The 20,495-nt window shown below is 33.1% G+C and overlaps 1 long non-coding RNA gene across 1 annotated transcript in view; it reads right to left on the minus strand.

The window, feature by feature from the left end:
• The window catches only part of LOC141376638 (uncharacterized), a 225,122-nt gene extending 205,301 nt beyond the window's left edge, over nt 1-19,821 (minus strand). The window contains exons 1-2 of the long non-coding RNA XR_015502763.1: nt 19,749-19,821; nt 18,942-19,141 (exon numbers count right to left, since the gene is read on the minus strand). This is a non-coding gene — a long non-coding RNA (uncharacterized LOC141376638). The remainder of the gene's footprint in view (nt 1-18,941; nt 19,142-19,748) is intronic.
• Nucleotides 19,822-20,495: the final 674 nt, after the last annotated feature.

The raw sequence follows: 20,495 nt of genomic DNA on the forward strand, positions 1-20,495 counted from the left end.
AGTCTTATAGAATAAAAGCATTATTTTAATTTAAAAAAAAAAAAAACATTTTAAAGTCAATATTAAAAGACCATTTAAGCAATATTTATGATGATTGTCTACAGAACAAACGAGTTCTATAAAGGTTTGCCTTACTGCCCTAACTTGCCTAATTCAGCGGTTACCGACAGGGGGATGCCAGCCCTCAAGGGGGCCTTAGTGAGCTCTGTGGGGGGCCACGTCATATTTATTTTATTTTTCATTTTTTTGCAGTGGACAATTAGGTAAACTATCATGTTGCCTTAGGTTATTTCATCCTCTGGCTGTCCAATAAATAAATAAATAAATAAATAAATAATTTGTAATCCATCCAAAAAAAAAAAAATAAATAAATAAATAACACTTGACTGATTTGCCTTCAGCAGCTAATAGTAAGCAAATTGGACCCAGGTGAGGAAGCTCCAAACATTTTGGGTCGCAATGCTAGCAATACTGGAAACAGGAAATACCAAGATAGAAACCTGAACTACAGTTTTATTTCATTTTCACGAAGCAGAGTCCCAGACCAAGCCACAGTGCATTTTCTGCAGCAAAGTTCTTGCCAACGAATGCATGAGACCATCCAAATTAAAAGGACATTTGCAGATGACTTATCTAAAATACCGCGACTAATCCAGAGCCATTTTTGACTGCAAGGAGCAAAATCTATTTTTTTTTTTTAGTGGCCAACTGATGATTTTCTGTTATATTTTACATTTATTTGTCCATAAACATAACTAGATATAGTCATAAACATCCCGTTCGTATAAAGACATTTTTTGTTATCCTTACTGCAAACTTATACGAGCGATAATATCATTAAATGTGGAGGGGGTCTTACAATAGTTTCCGGGAAAAAGGGGGTCTAAAAAAGATTGAGAACCAATACTAGTATCTTGAAAAATCTCTAGTAAAATATAATCTACTGTCATTGTGACAAAGATAGAAAACTTTATCAGTTATTAGAAATGAGTTATTAAAACTATTATGTTTAGAAATGTGTTGAAAACATCTTTCAGTTGAACAGAAAATGGGGGGAAAGATATTCAGGAGGGCTGATAATTCTGACTTCAACTGCAACACTATTCAAGCAGAAACTGATCTTACCATAATGAACTTTGATGTGAATCGCAGCTTTATTACTGAGAAAATGAACTCCGCTGAACCATGACACAGCGAATCAAGAGTCTGGTGGTGTAACGACCTTTAATCACAGCGTTTCTCTCTTCTACTTTTCCATACCCATTATATACCTCCACCCTTTTTGTCCTACAAGTTCCTCTCTCTTTGCCATGTCATGGCTGACTCATCTCATTATCCATCTCAGCGCGTCCCCTCGCCACCTCAAGTCAGGTGCCGGTGCGTTTGGCCACGTCGCTAACGTTGCCAATATGACACCCAGTGAGAGGCTGCGATATATATAGCGGGCCTCCAGTGAGATTCACATGGGCTTCAATCCGGCCCTCTCCGCCCCCGAGATCTGTTCTATTGATCTACGTAAATGAGGCATCTGTCTCCAGCTCAAAATAGCCTTTCGAAATTACACCCATCCCAAACAGGCCTCTCCGTCAATGTCAGGTCACACCGGTGCTTGTCGGCAAACTGTCAAAGAGATGTGCTTTGTTTAATCGAGGTGTTGGTGACACGCAAAGGTGTTGTTTTTTCTTAGTTCAATAAAGTATTGATAACATTATCAAAATAATATTGACTCCAGATTCCCTCTAAGAAACGGCACATTCAGGCAAAAGTCACATAGAGACATGTGACATGACAACCAGAAAAAGTTGGGACAGTATGGAAAACACAAACAAATAAAGAAAGTTATGATTTTAAAATTTACTTTGACTTGTATTTGATTGCAGAAAATATGAACACAACATATTTATATTTTGTCTTGTCAACTTCATTTCATTTATAAATATACACCGTTTCCTGTCATTCAGACCTGCAACACATTGCAAAAAAAAGTTGAGACAGGAGCAATTTAGGGCTTGAAATCAGGGAAACTGGTTAAATAATGATGTGATTTGAAACAGGTGATAGTATTTATGATGAAGTACGAAAATAGCATCCAATAAAGGTCTTGTCCTTTTGTAGCAAAGAAGGGCAGAAAATTGCCAGTTTGCCAACAAATACATGGAACAATTATTGAAATGTTTAAAAACAATGTTCCTCGAAAAAGAGGAAGACATTTGGATATTTCACCTTCAACAGTGGAAAACATAATTAAAAGTTTCAATGAATCTGGAGAAATTTCAGTGCGTAAATAACAAGGTTGCAAGCCTAACCTTATTTATTTATTTATTTATTTATTTATTTTTATTCCCAAGGTTTCTATAATCCTGGACCAGGCCATATCCTGAGCCGCTGCTGTAGTGGTTATGGAGGACTGAAGAGCATGAGACTGATCCTTGTAAGACCCAGATGAGTCCTCGCGTTGATCCAGAAGGGACAGCATGTACAGCAGCTGGTGACCTCTCCCACCTGCAGCTTCTTCAAGATGGATGTCCAGCGCTCTCCAGCCTCCGGCGCCTAGACTGCAGCTCTGCACAAGACGTTTGGCCATACGAGAAATGGTCGTGCCCAACTGAACCTGGTTTCTCTCAAGGTTTTTTAATTTTTCACTTTCGCCAATTGGTGAAGTTTTTTTCCTCGCTGCTGTTGCCACTGCCTTGCATGGTTCGGGACCCGTGGAGCTGCGCATCGATTGATTTGCTCTTTAGTGTTTGAACTCTGAAAATAAAACCACACTGAACTGAACTAAACTGCAACACTGAAAACTGGACTGATGCTGTTTTAATTTACTATAATCTTCTATGTGAAGCTGCTTTGTCAATCTACATAGTAAAAGCGCTATAGAAATAAAGATGAATTGAATTGAACTACCATGACAACCGATCCCTCAGGTGGCACTGGAACAAGTATCGTCATTTATCTATAAGCAATATCACCACATGGGCTCAGGACTACTTTGGCAAAACATTGTCAAATACTACAGTACATACTGTAGTTACATCCCCAAATGCCAGTCAAAACTGTACTGTGCCAAAAAGAAGCCCTGTGGTAACTGTGTCTAGAAATGCTGTCAACTTATCTGGGCTTGAAGGCATCTGGGATGGACCATTACACAGTGAAAACATGTACTGTGGTCAGATGAATCAGTATATCTTTTTTTTTTTTTTTTGGAGAGATGAATGCAGTGTCCAAAAAACGTCTGTGTAAAAGGGGTAAAAGTCACATAGAGACATGTGACCTAGTACATTTTTTTCTTTCACAAATTCTGCTTAATTTTTTAAGTGTTTGATAATATCAAAAAACTTGATTTATGTCTATTTAATGAATTTTATGTCTATTTAATCTCTATTTAAAATTTATTTTTGGTCTGCTCTATATACTATTGTATTAAACAGTTATGTCATATCAAAATAAGAGTGTGGCAATACCCAACATCTCTAAGAAAAAAATACATTAAAAAGTGTAAAAAATGTGAGATGTGCTCAACTTTCTCTTCTCAAGAACATACTATTCCTTTTCAGTTTGAGATGCAGTGTTCGTCACGAGTCCTCAAAGGTAAGGTCAGTCAGTTCAGCACAATATATAGACACAGATTTATGACTAGAACCCATCAGAAGCTCTTTTGGTAGATATCATATACAGGTCACTAAACAGACGTGCACGGTGAAATATTACATTATTATGCTGAAAAAGCAGGTCATTCTTGTCTCAAATATATGTCTAAACATGGACAGGACAACAGCAGGTAGACAGAACCAAAACAGACCGACAAATATATATGTGTTGGAAAAAAAAAGTGATATCCATAAAGAGAGACAGACAACTTAAAACAAAAAATGAAAAGTAATTTAACTTAAAGTACACAATAAAAACTGCAGGGTTCCACAAAAATCATACAATTTGTCCCAACACAAATCGATTAACTTAATATTATTTTTTTTGCAAATTTAAGTGGATTTGTTTTACCAAAAGCTTCAATAATTTTATTGATTTAGCTCATTTTAAATCAATAGTTTGAACAAGTAGTTTTTAGTGTTTACTGAGGCCTAAGCAAACCTAAACTATAAAAATAATGCAACAAATATTTTGTTGGGGGGTTGGGGAGGTTGGGGGGTCCAGACTACAAAACTAAATTTTGAACAATTTAGAGAATCAGTTTTGCTATAGTTTTTTTTTTGTACTGAAGCAATTATGTATATAATATAATATAATATAATATAATATAATATAATATAATATAATATAATATAATATAATATAATATAATATAATATAATATATAATATAGGGCGACGCAGTGGCGCAGTAGGTAGTGCTGTTGCATAACAGCAAAAAAGGTCGCTGATTCGAGCTTCGGTTGGGTGAATTGGCGTTTCTGTGTGGAGTTTGCATGCTCTCTTCGCATTTGTGTGGGTTTCCTCTGGGTGCTTCGGTTTCCCCCAAAGTCCAAAGACATGCGGTACAGGTGAATTGGGTAGGCTAAATTTTGCATAGTGTATGAGTGTGGATGGATACGTATGGATGTTTCCCAGGAAGGGCATCCACTATTACAGTGGAAACATGTTCTGTCGTCAGATGAAACAGTATGTTAGGTATTTTTGGGGAGGAAATGGATGCATGGAAAGACGTGGCCACGGCCCTGGGTACAGATGAAAAGTAAAAGTTAAAACGACAAGTTGGCGGTTCATTCCGCTGTGGCAACTCCTTATAAATAAAGTGACTAAGCTGAAAAAAAAAATGAATGAATGAATAAATGAATGAATGAAAGAGATAAGTAAATAGCTAGTATAGAGTGAAAGAAGCGTAACTCTACCCCCAAACCCAACCTTCACCGGAAACCTGTGGCAAATTTTGAATGTAAACATTTTTCCTTTTTATTTTATGCATAGAAACATGGCATTATACAAATGTATGTCCACATTAATCACATAAACAATCACATACACACACAGCCATCGTTGACAGCATGCTAGTTGAGTAAGAGATACAGGTCAATGTATTGTTCCTGTTGGTATTATTATTATTATTAATATTATGATTATATTCATTACAATTATTACTACAGTCCTGAATGTATTATATAGTCCTCTAGTGCATTCTTTTTCTTTCTCTCTGTGACAACTTAATTAGCACAAGGCCCTAGGAAAATAACGCAACACACACAAAGAGAGAGAGAGAAAGAGAGAGAGAGAGAGAGAGAGAGAGAGAGAGAGAGAGAAAGAGAAAGAGAAAGAGACCGATGATGTGTGTAAATGCACTTGATCTTCTCCCATAAGTTTTCCAGTGTGGAAGTGCTGAGTTCCAGTATGTCCACTATAAATGCGACCACTTCAGTTCATGATTCTGGGCTGTTCAGTTTATGTTTGGCTGCTGAATAGGTTTCTGCGGGTTGCCAGTGTGTGCGGATGTATAGCAAACAAGACTGCACTGAAATACATGATTCCATGGTGAGCTTCATCCAACACAGTGCCATTAATCAAAAATAGACATCCATTATGGTGTCATTCACAGCAAGTCATCCGCCATATGTGTTGTTCTGCGTAGGCATGAGTTACAGCATTGGGATCTACTGGAGCACTGGGGAATTGCGATAAACAAAGCTAGCAGACTACTTTAAGTCACGGCTAAACGAGGACTGTCAATTCTACATGAAATTATAAAAGAAAGAGAAAATGACATCAATATAATATTAGTCATCAACCGGTAATATTTGTAACAAGGATATTCTAACTTCCGAGCAATTACATTTTCACTAAGACCAGCTATTTAAATGACTAGTTTAAAATTATGTAAATAATACAATAATAACAATATAAAAATAAGTACATGACATTTATCTGTAATTGTGTCTATACATGCATACATAAAAGTAATAACATAAAGCAATATATATATATATATATATATATATATATATATATATATATATATATATATATATATATATATATATATATATATATATATATATATATATATATATATACAGTTAGGTCCATAAATTTTAGGAGATTGACACAATTCTAACAATTTTGGCTCTATACACCAACACAAGATGTGCTTTAACTGCAGACTGTTTTGTTTTGCAGGCTGCTTTAATTTGAGAGTATTTACATCCAAATCAGGTGAACGTTGTAGGAATAACAATAGTTTGCATATGTGGCTCCCATTTGTTAAGGGTCCAAAAGTAATGGAACAATTGGCTTCTAATCTGTTCCATGACCAGGCGTGTGTTATTCCCTCATTATCCCAATTACAATGAGCAGATAAAAGGTCCAGAGGTCCAGAGTTAATTTCATGTGTGCGATTTGCATTTATAATCTGTTACTGTCAAATCTCAAGATGAGATCTAAAGAGCTGTCACTATCAGACAAGCAAGCCATCATTAGGCTGAAAAAAAAAAAAAAAAATCAGAGAGATAGTAAAAACATTAGGCGTGGCCAAAACAGCGGTTTGGAACATTCTTAAAAAGAAAGAACGCAAGAGTGAACTCAAGAAACACAAAAAGATCCGGAGGACCATAGAAAACACCTGTGGTGGATGACCATAGAATTCTTTCCCTGGTGAAGAAAACACCCTTCACAACAGTTAGACAGGTCAAAAACACTCTCCTGGAGGTATAGGTGTAAGTTTGTCAAAGTCAACAATCAAGAGAAGACTACGCCAGAGGGAATACAGTGGGTTTATCACAAGATTTAAACCATTGGTGAGCCTCAAAAAACAGGAAGGCCAGATTAGAGTTCTAAAAAAAAGCCTCCACCGTGCTGGTACAACATCATATGGGCAAATGAGATCAAGATCAACATTTACCAGAGGGATGGGAAGAAAGTGGAATGTAAGGCAATGGCCAAGTCAATCACCTGACCTGAATCCGATTGAGCATGCATTTCAGAGCACCACCAGGAATGAAACCCAGCGTCTGGTGATGTTCATGCATTGCAGACTTCAGGCTTTAATTGACTGCAAAGGATTTGCAACTAAGTAATAAAATGTGAAAGTTTGATTTATAATTATTATTCTGTTTAATTATTTTTGGCCCCATAACAAATGGGAGGCAAATATGCCGACTGTTGTGATTCCTACATCGTTAACCTGATTTGGATGTAAATACCCAAACTAAAGCTGGCAGTCTGCAGTTAAAGCAAATCTTGTTTGTTTCATTTCAAATCCGTTGTGTTGATGTGTATACTGTATAATTGTGGTATGCTTGCTCTTAGATATGTTTAATATTTAAAGTAAATTGCAAGCTCTATTCTGCACACATGCACACACCATCTTAACATATTACATTACATAAAATAAAATAAAAATAAAATCATTACTGAATTTACATACAGGTGTGAGGGATTGTTTTAAAACACCTTTTCTTCTTTCAGAAATTACATTTATTTATTACAACTTAATTAAAATTTAAAGTAAAGTGCAAACTGTATTAAATGTGTAAATACACATGAAATACTAATTATATTATATTATATCATATTATATTATATTATATATAAATTAAATGTCCAATCTTATCATATGCTCAATTTTATTGAAATAGCAGAGCATTTAAATTAATACATACCCTAATTAACTTTCAATTTCTGCCAGTCCCCTTCCATACACACACAAATTCAACAGATAATTTGCATAATACTATACAGCAGTCATTGTAATCAACTATTATTTAAAATAATACAATTTTTATAACTTGACATAATTACTATGATTAAAAAAATAAATAAAAAATCTTAAACCAAAGACTGAAAGCATCCACAGCTGATGCCAAGCCATTTATAGCAAACAGCCTGTTAGGAAGGACACCAGCCTGAGCTGAATAGGAAGCAGTTTGTCCATCAGAGTTCAGCCTGAACAGCATGAAGCGCAGGAAGGGGAGAAGGACAGTAGCTGTCATTTAACACAACTTGCCCTCCGAGCCTGTAGTCAAACAGCTTCGTAACACTAGACTTGGTCACACAAGCTCTTTCTCCCTCGATTGTCTGTCAGCATAAGTGACAAGTGCCCTAAAATCTCACCTTGGATGAACCCACCCCGGTTCTTCCTATTGAGACGACTGTCAAGTGGGGAGCCCTACAACCACGCACCAAAACGAATACAAAACAATGTTGACAAACAACAGAGAGAGAGAGAAAGAAAAAAGAAATTCATGTAGGAAAAATAAAGATAGCAGCATGACAGGCCTCAAGGACAGAGTAAGCCTCAGAAATGTTCAGGCCTGAATAACGATTTTTTTTTTTTTTTTCAAAATAAAATAAATAAGATAAAATAAAATAAAAAATACTGTTCAAAATATACACTCAAATAAAATAATTGTTTCAACTACTAATTTAAAAAGAGCAGCAACAACATAACTCTTGAGATTAGTTATTTTTTAAATGATTCGCAGCAAACACTTATGTGTTAGACGTCAAAGAATAGCCCAAAACAAGACTAGTCATCAAATAAACAGATTAGACAGGTCTTCTTTCACTACATTGTTTATAAACAGAGAAAACATTTTACAGGTAACTTTTATTCTAAATCTTGGACCTTATTCCTGAAATAAAAATGAGCAATAAAAAGGTGTGAAGCACCAGAAGCGGACCATATTAAATTAATTTAAATATATATAGGCTATTGTTGATAGAGGAATTTTCTAATGTACGTTTTTTATCTAAGTGGGTAGAAAAATTCTGAGGAATTCATTATTATTATTATTATTATTATTATTATTATTATTATTATTATTATTATTATTATTATTATTATTATTATCATTTTATTTTATGTTTTAATTAATATTTTTTATTGAAATGGCCAAAGACAAATTAGTCTTGTTTTAATTTTACTTTACTGCAATTTTTTAAAAATATTTTAGTACATCAAAAATGTGGTTATGATGACAGTTGACTAACTAATCCAGCAAAAAAAAATTAAAAAAATAAAAATAAATAAATAAATAAATAAAATAAAATAAAAATAAATAAATAAATAAAGTATTGCTTAAGATGTCACTAAAAGGCAGTATTTAAATCTCAGTTAAATAGAAACTTTAGGCATATAACTGCAAAATACCACCCATTTCACCAGGCTGACTACAGGCCTGTGTGTATGTTCACTGACAGCCCAATTTTTTTTTTTTATTAAATAATAATTAAAAAAAAAAAAGAAAAGAAAAAAAAAAAACCTTAGCACTTTTAAGAGTCATGGGACGAAGTATAAAAAAATATATATAATAATAATAATTCACAGTCACGTCGGCCAGCTGATCAGTGACTACCACCATCGTTAAAACACTTCAGAGGTAGTCGGGACATAATTTGGCAATAGATCAGAATAAACGGGCTTACAATGTCTGCGGTTGGACTACCACACTTGCTGCATTCAGCGTTCAGCTCTCACATTCAGCATTTGTCCCACAGACTAACAATCAGGAACCATGGGGATTGATTTGGACTGGTTTGTATGTGTATATTTTATTCTGAAAAAAGAATGACCATTGACTTGCATTATATAAATCACTAGAGCACATTGTTATTCTTAGGTGAACAATAAATCCAATCAAGTTAATCGACATTCTTTATTTATTTGGTAACCTTTAACCAAAGTCTTAACATTTGCTTCAGTGTTTAAAGTTGGAGTTCTTCTCGCTTGATGTCAATTTGATTGTACATTTTCAGTGGCCTCAGGGTTAGTAAATTAACTGTAAACTTTCATTTTTTGCATTAACTATCTCTTTAATCATGCTGTGATGCAAGTCACCTTGCACAAATTGGCTTATTTACAGACCAAAGCCCTTATTTTAGCCATTGAACTTACCCCTAGACCAGGGGTGCCCAAACTCGGTCCTGGAGGGCCGGTGTCCAGCATATTTTAGATCCCACCCCAATTAAACACACCTGAACCAGCTAATTAAGCTCCTTCTAAGTATACTAAAACTTCCAGGCAAGTGTGTTGAAGGAAGTTGGAGCCAAACAATTCAGGACACCGGCCCTTCAGGACTGAGTTTGGACATCCCTGGCCTATACTATCAAGTAGGAAGCCCTACAACAATACGCTACATACTAATGTAAAATGCTTACAAACAACAGAGAGAAACAAATGTGTGCATTAAAAAATAGGAAAAATGAAGATAGCATTATGACAGGCCTCAAGGACATCAATGATGTGCACGAGTTGGCCTGCAGGACTGTTATGGTTCATCCGACTCCCCTGATGACTGAAGGGACAAGGTTACCTATTGAAGGCTCTTCTGTAAATCTCATGCTCATCAGCACTTCATTTGATATGCTGATATCAGACAATCAGCTACAACATTTTCTCTTTCCTGAATGCAGAGGTCAGACCAGCCAGTCACATCTTGATTATTGGTGATCTCTTCATTGTTGTTTCGGTCCAAAATATCATTTTTACTAACTTAGTATAAATACCAACAACAAATGTGAGCATTTAAAATAAATATAAATAGTAACTAACTAAACAACTGTTGTTGTTAAAATAATCTCCACAGTTTCTCCAAAATCCTAACGCTTACCAAGGCTACACTTATTTTATTAAAATATTTGTAAGAGAAAAAAAAAAGTAATTGGTGAAATATTACTACAATTTATTATTCATTTTTTATTCTATTACTTTTTATAAAAAAAACACCTTTTAAAGCATATACTTTTAAAGGACATGCATTAGTATCATTAGGGTACATTTCAATTCCCAAAGTGCACATCTTGGGACCATTTAAAAAGGAACCATGGCAGGGTGGTTCTATCTAGACACTTTTAAGGTGGACAAATCGCTTCGTTTCAACCCACTTAAAAGCACCAACTATTAAACTATATAATAATAATAAAAAATAATAATAAATAATAATAATAATAATTTTCCTAAAAAAATCAATAAGAACAAAGTTTAATAGTAAATTGTTATATTTTTCATTTATTTATTTATTTATTTTTATTTTATTTATTTATTTATTTAATTTATGCATGCTGCTGCTGGAGAAGCAGAGAAAAGGAAAAATGACATGACATAAGATTCACATAATATATGTCTCTTATACTTGTTCAGACTGATCTGCATTAATGCATTTAGTGTTTAGCTGGACAATTAATCATTAAAAAAAAAAAAAAAAAAAACTCAGGATCTCGCTTCAAACACCCACATGATCTTAATTATAGTAAATGATTGCATATGTTTATACTCATTAATCCTTCAATGATCATTGTGTTGCATTCAAATCTGTGTTTGACCCAGACAGAACATCTGAAATTACATAAAACTGCGAAGGAAATGTGGGATAGCGTGGTGACGTAATGACTTTAATCTAATTATGTGCTATAACATGTAAAACAGGATGATGAAAGAAACATTCAAAAAGCAACTCATGTAAACACCTTAATCATATTACTGTCTTATTCGGATTAAGGTGAATAATTCATTTACTGATGTCCATGTAAACATAATCTATAGTTACAGGTGTCCAGCTTTCTTCAAAATATCAACAGAAGAAAAAAAACTCATGAAGACTTGAAGCAAGTAAAGGCTAAGCAAATAATTACAATACTTTCATTTGTTTGGGTGAACTACATCCCTTTAATCTGTGTCACTTAATAACTTAAAAAAAAAAAAAATAATAATAATATATATATATATATATATATATATATATTCTATAATAAAGCATTATGCGTTAATGAGTGAGTTTCTGAATCATAAAAATTAGATTTCATATAATTCATATGTATGTAAGTATATATAGTGTGTGTGTATGTGTGTGTGTGTATGTGTGTGTGTGTGTGTGTGTGTGTGTGTGTGTGTGTGTGTGTGTGTGTGTGTGTGTGTGTACCTATTTGTAATAACTGATTAATTTTGTCTTTGCCATGCTGACAGTAAATAATTATATTTTACTTGATATTTTTCAAGACAACTTCTATACAGCTTAAAGTGACATTTAAAGGCTTAACTAGGGTAATAAGGTGAACTAGGCAGGTTAGGGTAATTAGGCAAGTTATTCTATAACGATGGTTTGTTCTACACTATCGAAAAAAAATAGCTTAAAGGGGCTAATAATTTTGTCCCAAAAATAGTTTTTAAAAAATTAAAAACTGCTTTTATTCTATTCTAGTTGAAATAAAACAAACAAGACTTTTTCCAGAAGAAAACATATTATCAGACATACTGTGAAAATTTCCTTGCTCTTTTAAATACCATTTGGGAAATATTTAAAAAAGAATAAAAAAAGGGGGCTAATAATTCTGACTTTAACTATATATTTATATATATATATATATATATATATATATATATATATATATATATATATATATATATATATATATATATATATATATATATATTAAAACAAGTTCTGAAAACAGCCAAACAAATGCCAATACTATTTTTCCATTCAGTAGATGAATGGAAAAGCAAACATTTCAACTTATCCAGGTATGAAACACCTGTTTGATTTACAATAGATGCTGAGATATACAGCGACACCGGTCATTTGGCACAAACCATTTTATTTACTCACAAATGCCAGTTTGTATCAGCAGCTGGCTTTTTGCAAGTGTTATTTTTGAAGCATATGAATTATAAAGTTTTTTTTTTTTTACTTTCATTATTATTATTATTATTAGTAGTAGTAGTAGTAGTAGTAGTAGTAGTAGACTACTAGTCATCCAAACTATACTATATATAATATTCCTTGACTCCAGCCCTTGGACAAAAGATAAGTTTTTCCTTCCTGTTCAAACTTTAAAATAGCTGAATGGAAGAGAAGATATCATCGTATATGATAAGGACGTCTTCTTTATTTTTTATGTGCGTGACATTGAAAGAGACACAAGCCTGGCGCCACATAAATCAAGTTGACAGTGCAATGGATTTGTAATGGATTAAAAAAAAAGACAAAAAAAGCTTGGGAATAGTTCTTTCTTCTCCTCCTCCTCGCAACGATCCCAGGAGGCTCAGCTCCACTTAAGACGTATGTAATTACTTAATTTCATCCATCAGTGATGGACGAGGTGAACGCAATTTGTCAATCATCTACAGCTATGTTAAAGTGACATTCAGTAACGAACATATGTGCATGTGGGAAATGTTGAGAGTCATTCTTGTGGAAAATGCACAAGTGTAAACAATCAACATACACTGATTTATTGACAGACACAAACGGGCATAAATTATATAGTACAAGTCACCATAAATTAAACATTTAAGGATGATTCATCACTCAGATGTGTTTTTTTTATGTCAACTGAGTGGTTTGGCAATATAAGAAACAAACGAACTAAATAAATTTCAGATTTCTCAGCTGAACCTTTGTATTCAATCCAAGATCCAAGCTAAGCAACTTGTACACTATTATTTAGAAAAGTAAAACTACACTTTAAAAAAAATAAAAAAATAAAAAAATAAACAGAAAAAATGTTTATTTTCTTGCAGCAGGGGCAATAAAGATACAGTATATAGTACAGTAGTCGTAATAAGTGAAGTTTCATAAACTATTTTTGGAAGAATCCCTCCTTCCACCCCATCTCCTCCTTTTCCTTCCTTTTCTAAAGGGGGAACTCTCCAGACCTACCTAATCTTGCTCAGGGTTCTCTCCCGGGACAGCATGCCAAACCTGCTATTAATGCTAAGCATATATAAGTGGGAACTCTTGAAACAGTAGTAAAATAAACATTGTATAGTTTAGAGCATGCATTGTATGCAGCCTACAGATAATAGGCTATTATTTGACATTACTAACCTTACTTTATTCCTCATATGATTACTCTTCAATGATACTAAAACAGCTTGACTGCATTTTTGTTTCCCTATTTTTACAGGAACAATCTGTACATATTAATGTTACTAATTGAAAATACAAAAACAATTATTAAAAAAAAAAAAAAAAAATATATATATATATATATATATATATATATATATATATATATATATATATATATATATATATATATATATATATATATAATACCAAAATACAAGCAATAACTGTACATTTATTGCTGGCTATTTTTCATTACAGTGTAATTTATAACTATAAAACAACAGGCATTTCAATGAATAATGAAAAAAAAAAAAAAACTTGAAAATTCTTAAAAAATACAGAAGATTACCTAGAAAATAACTTTTTCTTTTACAGTGTAGAGTCTACAAGCAAAGTAAGTGAATCACAGGAAAATTAAAAGATTATTACTGTTATTGTTTTAATTAGAAATAAAGTAAAAAAAAAAAAAAAAAAATATATATATATATATATATATATATATATATATATATATATATATATATATATATATATATACACACACAAAAAGCTCTGCTACACCTTTATTTATTTTTTATTTTTTTGGTTTCTTGAAAGCTATTTTCTTCAATGGCACACCTACACTTACTGAGGTATATTGTTTAAATGCAAAATTATATGATTTGATCAAAGCTAAATTCTTAGTATATAAATAATAAGAAATTTAATTAAAGCAATCTTAACTACAACTTCACAAAGAGCATAAAAGCAAAGCCAAAAAACAAACAAACAAAAAAAGCTAAATTATGTAATGTGCATATTTATTTATTTTTACGGCCATTCACCCAAATTGCTTCACAAGCATGACTGGAAGGTCTCTTCACACCACCACCAGTGTGCAGCATCCACTTGAATGATGCGACGGCAGCCACAGGACATGGCTGGTGCCAGTGTGCTCACCACACATCACCTACTGGTGGAGTGGAGATACATTGATAGAGCCGGATGGGGATGATTGGGAGGCCATGATGGGCAAAGGCCGATGAAGGGGATTTGACCAGGACACTGAGGTTACACCCCTACACTCTTTACGAGAAGTGCTATTTTTAATGACTACTGAAAGTCAGGACCTTGGTTTAATGTTTCATCCAAAAGACAGCGCCCAATGACAGTATAATGTCCCCTTCACTTTTACTGGGGCATGAGGACTCACAGAGACCACAGATTGAGAACCCCCTGCTGGCCTCACTAACACCACTTTCAACAGCAACCTAGTTTTCCCATGTGGTCACCCATCCAGGTATTGACCAGGTTCAGCCCTGCTTAGCTTCAGTGAGTAACTGGTCTAACGCTGCAGGGTGATTTGGCCATTATTATGATAATTTTTTTTCAAAGTCACACGTTTTAAATTGTAAAATTAAACACAATATTTTAATAATAATCAGATCTTTATTGTAATTTCTTAAATACTTTATAAACCATATAAATGAAGAGATTATTTGACTAGACGTTTTAGAATACTCTTGGAATAAATAATACTGCTCCTGTATTTAAATTACCTTAAAATATACATTTTTTTTGTGTAAACCAAATACCATTACTAATATATATATATATATATATATATATATATATATATATATATATATATATATATATATATATATATATATATATATATATAGTCCAAAATATTAAAAACTGTCATTTATCTGAACATTTGAAAAACATTTTAAAAATAATCAGGTGTTTATTGTGTTTTTATCAGTTAATATCAACATATTATTTGGCTAGAATTAGCTTATTTAATTCACTAGAATTAATTTATTGAATTGGTATATTTTTAGAGCTTTGGTGTTGCTGCCTTGTTCTATATATTTTTGCATGTTTTGCTGTTTGGCTGATCACGTAATTATAGTAATATGCATGTTTTTGTGCATTTTTTGACTAGAATTAACTTAATCAACTTCACTAGAATCAATTTTATAGAAATTCACATTCACAAAATTCACCTAAATATTAGGTTTGTTGGAGAAAAGGAATTTATTTTTTATTACTTTTGTGTTTTTTATTAGAAAAATGTTTAGACTAAAAACAGATTAATCAATCTTACTGTTTTGTATTACATTATATATTGACCAGACAAACGTCCTCTTTTTTACTGTGCTGCATACTTTTCAGAAGAACTGCTGACAAGTGGAAAAGCAGAATAAGAATAAATTGAGAGTGGGCACATTTGTTCCAGATCCATAGTCTAGACATGTCACAAGTTGTCATGATCCTTGTAGAAGTTGTGAAATATATTAAAGATGCACACAATTGTTCAGTTCTAGTATGCAGGAAGTGTTGCAGAAAGAGGAAGTATGTCTAGGGGTTACAAAGATCCAAGGGACTGCAGAATGACTGATAAGTGACGTTAAACCAAAACTCCACCTGTTAAGATCAGTTGTGTATATATGCTGGAAAATGTAAGTTAGTTGCGAACCTCTTGAATATAATTCTTGTATTGCATGGGGGTAACATAACCCAGAGCTCTGTAATCGAATTATTCATTTGTATCTAATAAATTACTAATATTTGTGGCATTGAAGAAAACACTCTCCAGACCTTTACTTATTGAACACGCATGGAATTGGCTTGACATTCCAACAGGTTACATATAATACTGCAACAGTTATTGCAGAATCAGATAATAACATATCACTTGATCCTTAAAAATAGATTTTTTTCAAAAATTACAAATACAAGTATAATCACATTTGATTAATAATTTGATAAAAACATAATTATATTCCTAACTTATTCTTAAGAAAATGTCTGAGAAGATACAATCAGATTTTCTTCAAAAGGCTTTGATTTTTAATGACAACAACCTGTGAAATTTCAAAGATCTCTCATTCGTCCTTTCCCTAAGCTCACTCCTGTCCTACGTTAAAGACACTTCCTTTCTCCCTCTCTTCTTTATGATGCAGTACTTTAAATCTTGGATATACAGTAAGCAATGATTCTCTCTGTACTCAGGAGAGATTCATTAAAAAAGAATCATGTCCACTGACAATGTTGTTTATTTCTACATCTTTAAATAAATGCAATAATGTAAATGCACAAGAAAACAGCACAGATAGCATCTGGTCAACTGAAGCACTGCGGGTGGTTAATGAATAAGAAGCGCTTTAATTCTTAAATGCTGCGAGCAAAATGTGATGCAACCGTTTAGAAAAGTAATCAATACACTTTGATTTCAAAGCAAGATGCACTTAACTGAACTTCACATCTTTTGCCGGAGTATACTGTACAACAGAAAAATATTATTAAAAAGACACTATGTGAGTGAGAGGAAAAAAAAGAAAGATATTGTAAAAACAGAGAGTATTACATTATTTTTCCTCACTGTTAATAGGATAGCTTACCCCAAAACATGTAACCGATGAGGCCAATCAGACACATATATATATTTTTTTGCTTTATTAATAAGAAATAATAATACAAATAATACACCATCGACCGACACTGTCAACAGACACGAAAGGAATGCACAGCTTGGAATGGACAGACACACGGACACGCTCCTACAACTTTTCATCTAACCCTTGTATTCCCTCTTTGTGTGTATCAGATGTTTTGCAACAAGTCTCTTGCTCATGTATTAGTATTATGGTTTTAATACTCCTGCAATCAATGTTTAACTCTACCACAGCTGAACAAGATCATAGTTGGTTCATGTTTGATGTCCCTGCAAAGCTAATTTGGTGTACTGAATGATTATTTACACTTTTTTAATTTGTGTGCAACAAATAAACATTTTAAGAAACTTTTGGTTATCAGCATTCATCCAGAATGCATATGCAAATCACCAAGCTTCAGAACAAAAAACGTAAAACTTCCCTTGGCAAGGTAACTTTCTCATTGGTCAACAAGGGTGGTACAAAACCATACTTATAAAAACTGGTGACTGAGGCAATAGAGTTGTTCCGTTCCAGCTCAGGACAGCTTCTTTTTAGGTCCAGTGAGCAAAATTGGAACCTGGCAAAAATGGGTTAACAGCACAGCCCAAATATTCCCATCTCTAATACCTTTATTAGTATTTATTTTATTTTTTTTCTGCTGAAAGTATTTAAGTTTAGCGCGCCGCAAAACCAGAACTATACATAACTACAGTTTTTTTTTTGCTGCCTCAAACTTTAAAGAACAGACTCCACCCCTCTCCAAGCATCAAGAACCAACCACCAGCTAACCCACCTGGGAATCCAGCTCAACGGAGGGAGTTCTTCACATCATAAAAGGAATACAAGTAACAACTCCCTACTGAACTGGTGTAAATAATAATAATAATAATAATAATAATAATATAATAATAATAATATATATATATATATATATATATATATATATATATATATATATATATATATATATATATATATATATATATATATATATATTTGAAGTCAGAACTATTAGAATTATTATAAAACATTTTAAGGTCAAATTATTAATCCCTTTAAGATATTTTTAAAGTCTACAGAACAAACCATCATTATAAAATAACTTGCCTAATTACCCTAACCTGCCTAGTTAACCTAATTAACCTAATGAAGCCTTTAAATGTCACTTTAAGCTGTATAGAAGTGTCTATAAACTATTATGTTTGGAAATGTGTTGAAATAAAAAAAAAATTTCTCTCCATTAAACAGAAATTGGGAAAAAAATAAACAGGGGGGCTGGGGGCTAATAATTCGGACTTCAACTGTATATACAACCCTAAAGAGACCATAGAAGGGTTAAACTGATTATTTTTGGTTTGCTTAGTTTGATCTTAAATCCAATGTTTCCTTCTTCTCTACAACCTGTATGAATGTGTGTTTGTGTTAGGTGTCGGTTTCTGTTAGATTAGTCAATACATTTTTTGTATAAAGAAAAGTGTCTGTGCATATTTCGGAATCTAATGTCTTAAACTTCGATCTTGTTACCCTGCTTAAACATTATAAACAAAAATAAACTCATACAGGTTTGGAAACACCTCAAAAGTCCATTTTTATATTGGGGTCAAATTAAACCTGGATAGAAAAAGATCACTAGGGCTTAAACTCCTAAATGTCTGTTTTGTTACGGAAAGGATGGAAACAATAAATCGCTTCATTTAGGACCATTGGGGCCAATAGGAACCTACCAGTCATCATGAGGTCATGTCTGGCCAATGCAAATATGGGCTCTGTCCCAAACGCCTCCTTAAGTCTTGTGGTCCTCCTTCAAGTCCCCATTTTGGTGACATAATGTCGCATAGATTGTCCGCTGTCAGGTATATTCATTTGCCGCGAAGTCCGATCATTACATCGATGGCACATCAGACGTAAGAGGTGCTTGTGAAACCTGCAGTGAATAAAATGGATCATTTTATGGCCTAATGGACTAAACAGACACACGTAAACATCACATAACATCCATTAAGAGCACAAGGATGTATAAGTATAATGTTGTGGGAGGCAGGAACACATTCAAAAAGTGGTAAACAAGCTGTTCCTAAATATAAAATGTATAAAAGTGTACTTTCCCTGAATTATCTGGAGCATGAGAAATAGTTAACGTTATCTCTCATGAGTAAACTTCTGACTTGTTTGATCATGTACATGTAATCAAGCTGTTAAATTTGGACTTCATCTGTGTTTATATGCTTCAAAGAACAAACAAAAGATGCATTTTTATTACAAAAGGGTGAAGATTCATGCTTGATGTACTATGACTTGGTAAATTAGAAGACAATGGAAATTAAACTAAAATAATAAACTCATACACACAAAAAAACATGACTATGTGCTCTTAAAAAACATAAGGGAATTTATAAGAAAGCCCTAATTTGTGACGGCCTACAAACTGAAGTTGCAACTGAACAACTACAGCAAACAATATGTACACTTTTACACTACACTACAATGTGAACACTTACAAAATGCACACATGATGGAAAGAATAAACTCACCTCAGTGGCTGATTGTCACCAAAATAAAGCAAATGCTAATTTCTAATCTAATATGACTTGTAAAGCAGGTTGTAATGTTTTCTTCTTCTTCTGGTATTTAATGCTGATGGCAAACTAACAAAGAAAGTTTGCCATCTGCTGGCCTGGAGTCTGGAGAAGATGGATGCATAGCAAAGGGCAAGTCATAAAAAAGTATATAAAACAAACAGTATAAAATACTTTTTAAACAAATAATCTGCCCTTAACCCTAAAAATAATAGTAAATATTAACATTGCAAACATCATATAATTTTATATGCTCACTGTGCAACAAATTCGAGTGTTGTAAATTTGTATACACGTTGATGAACCTAAATTAGGTTGCCGGCTGCCGGCAACATAGCTGCAACATACCGTATGACACCAATAACTACACTCAGTTAAATAACATTTCATGTAAACTGTTTACAGTGTACATGAGCTTACAAAAAACATGTTTTATACACTGTAGGACACGTTCAGAATCTGTCTTATACATGTATGTTGTTGGTCATAAGTCACAGTACTGTATCTCCAAACATTTGCTTTGCAAAATCCACCCCCACTGTACATCTTAACAAAAATGGATGTGCTTTCATTCATGTCTTGTTGATAAACAGGTTCAGAAGTCAGAACAAGATGATTGTATTTCATCCTGCTGTGGATAATTTGGGACGCTTTCATATGGGCTTTTACCACATATAAGAGCAGTCAGTAAAAGGCGCATTA

The sequence above is a fragment of the Danio rerio genome, chromosome 11 (genome assembly GCF_052040795.2).
Source record: "Danio rerio strain M-AB ecotype USA chromosome 11, GRCz13ab, whole genome shotgun sequence".
Lineage (NCBI taxonomy): Eukaryota > Metazoa > Chordata > Actinopteri > Cypriniformes > Danionidae > Danio > Danio rerio.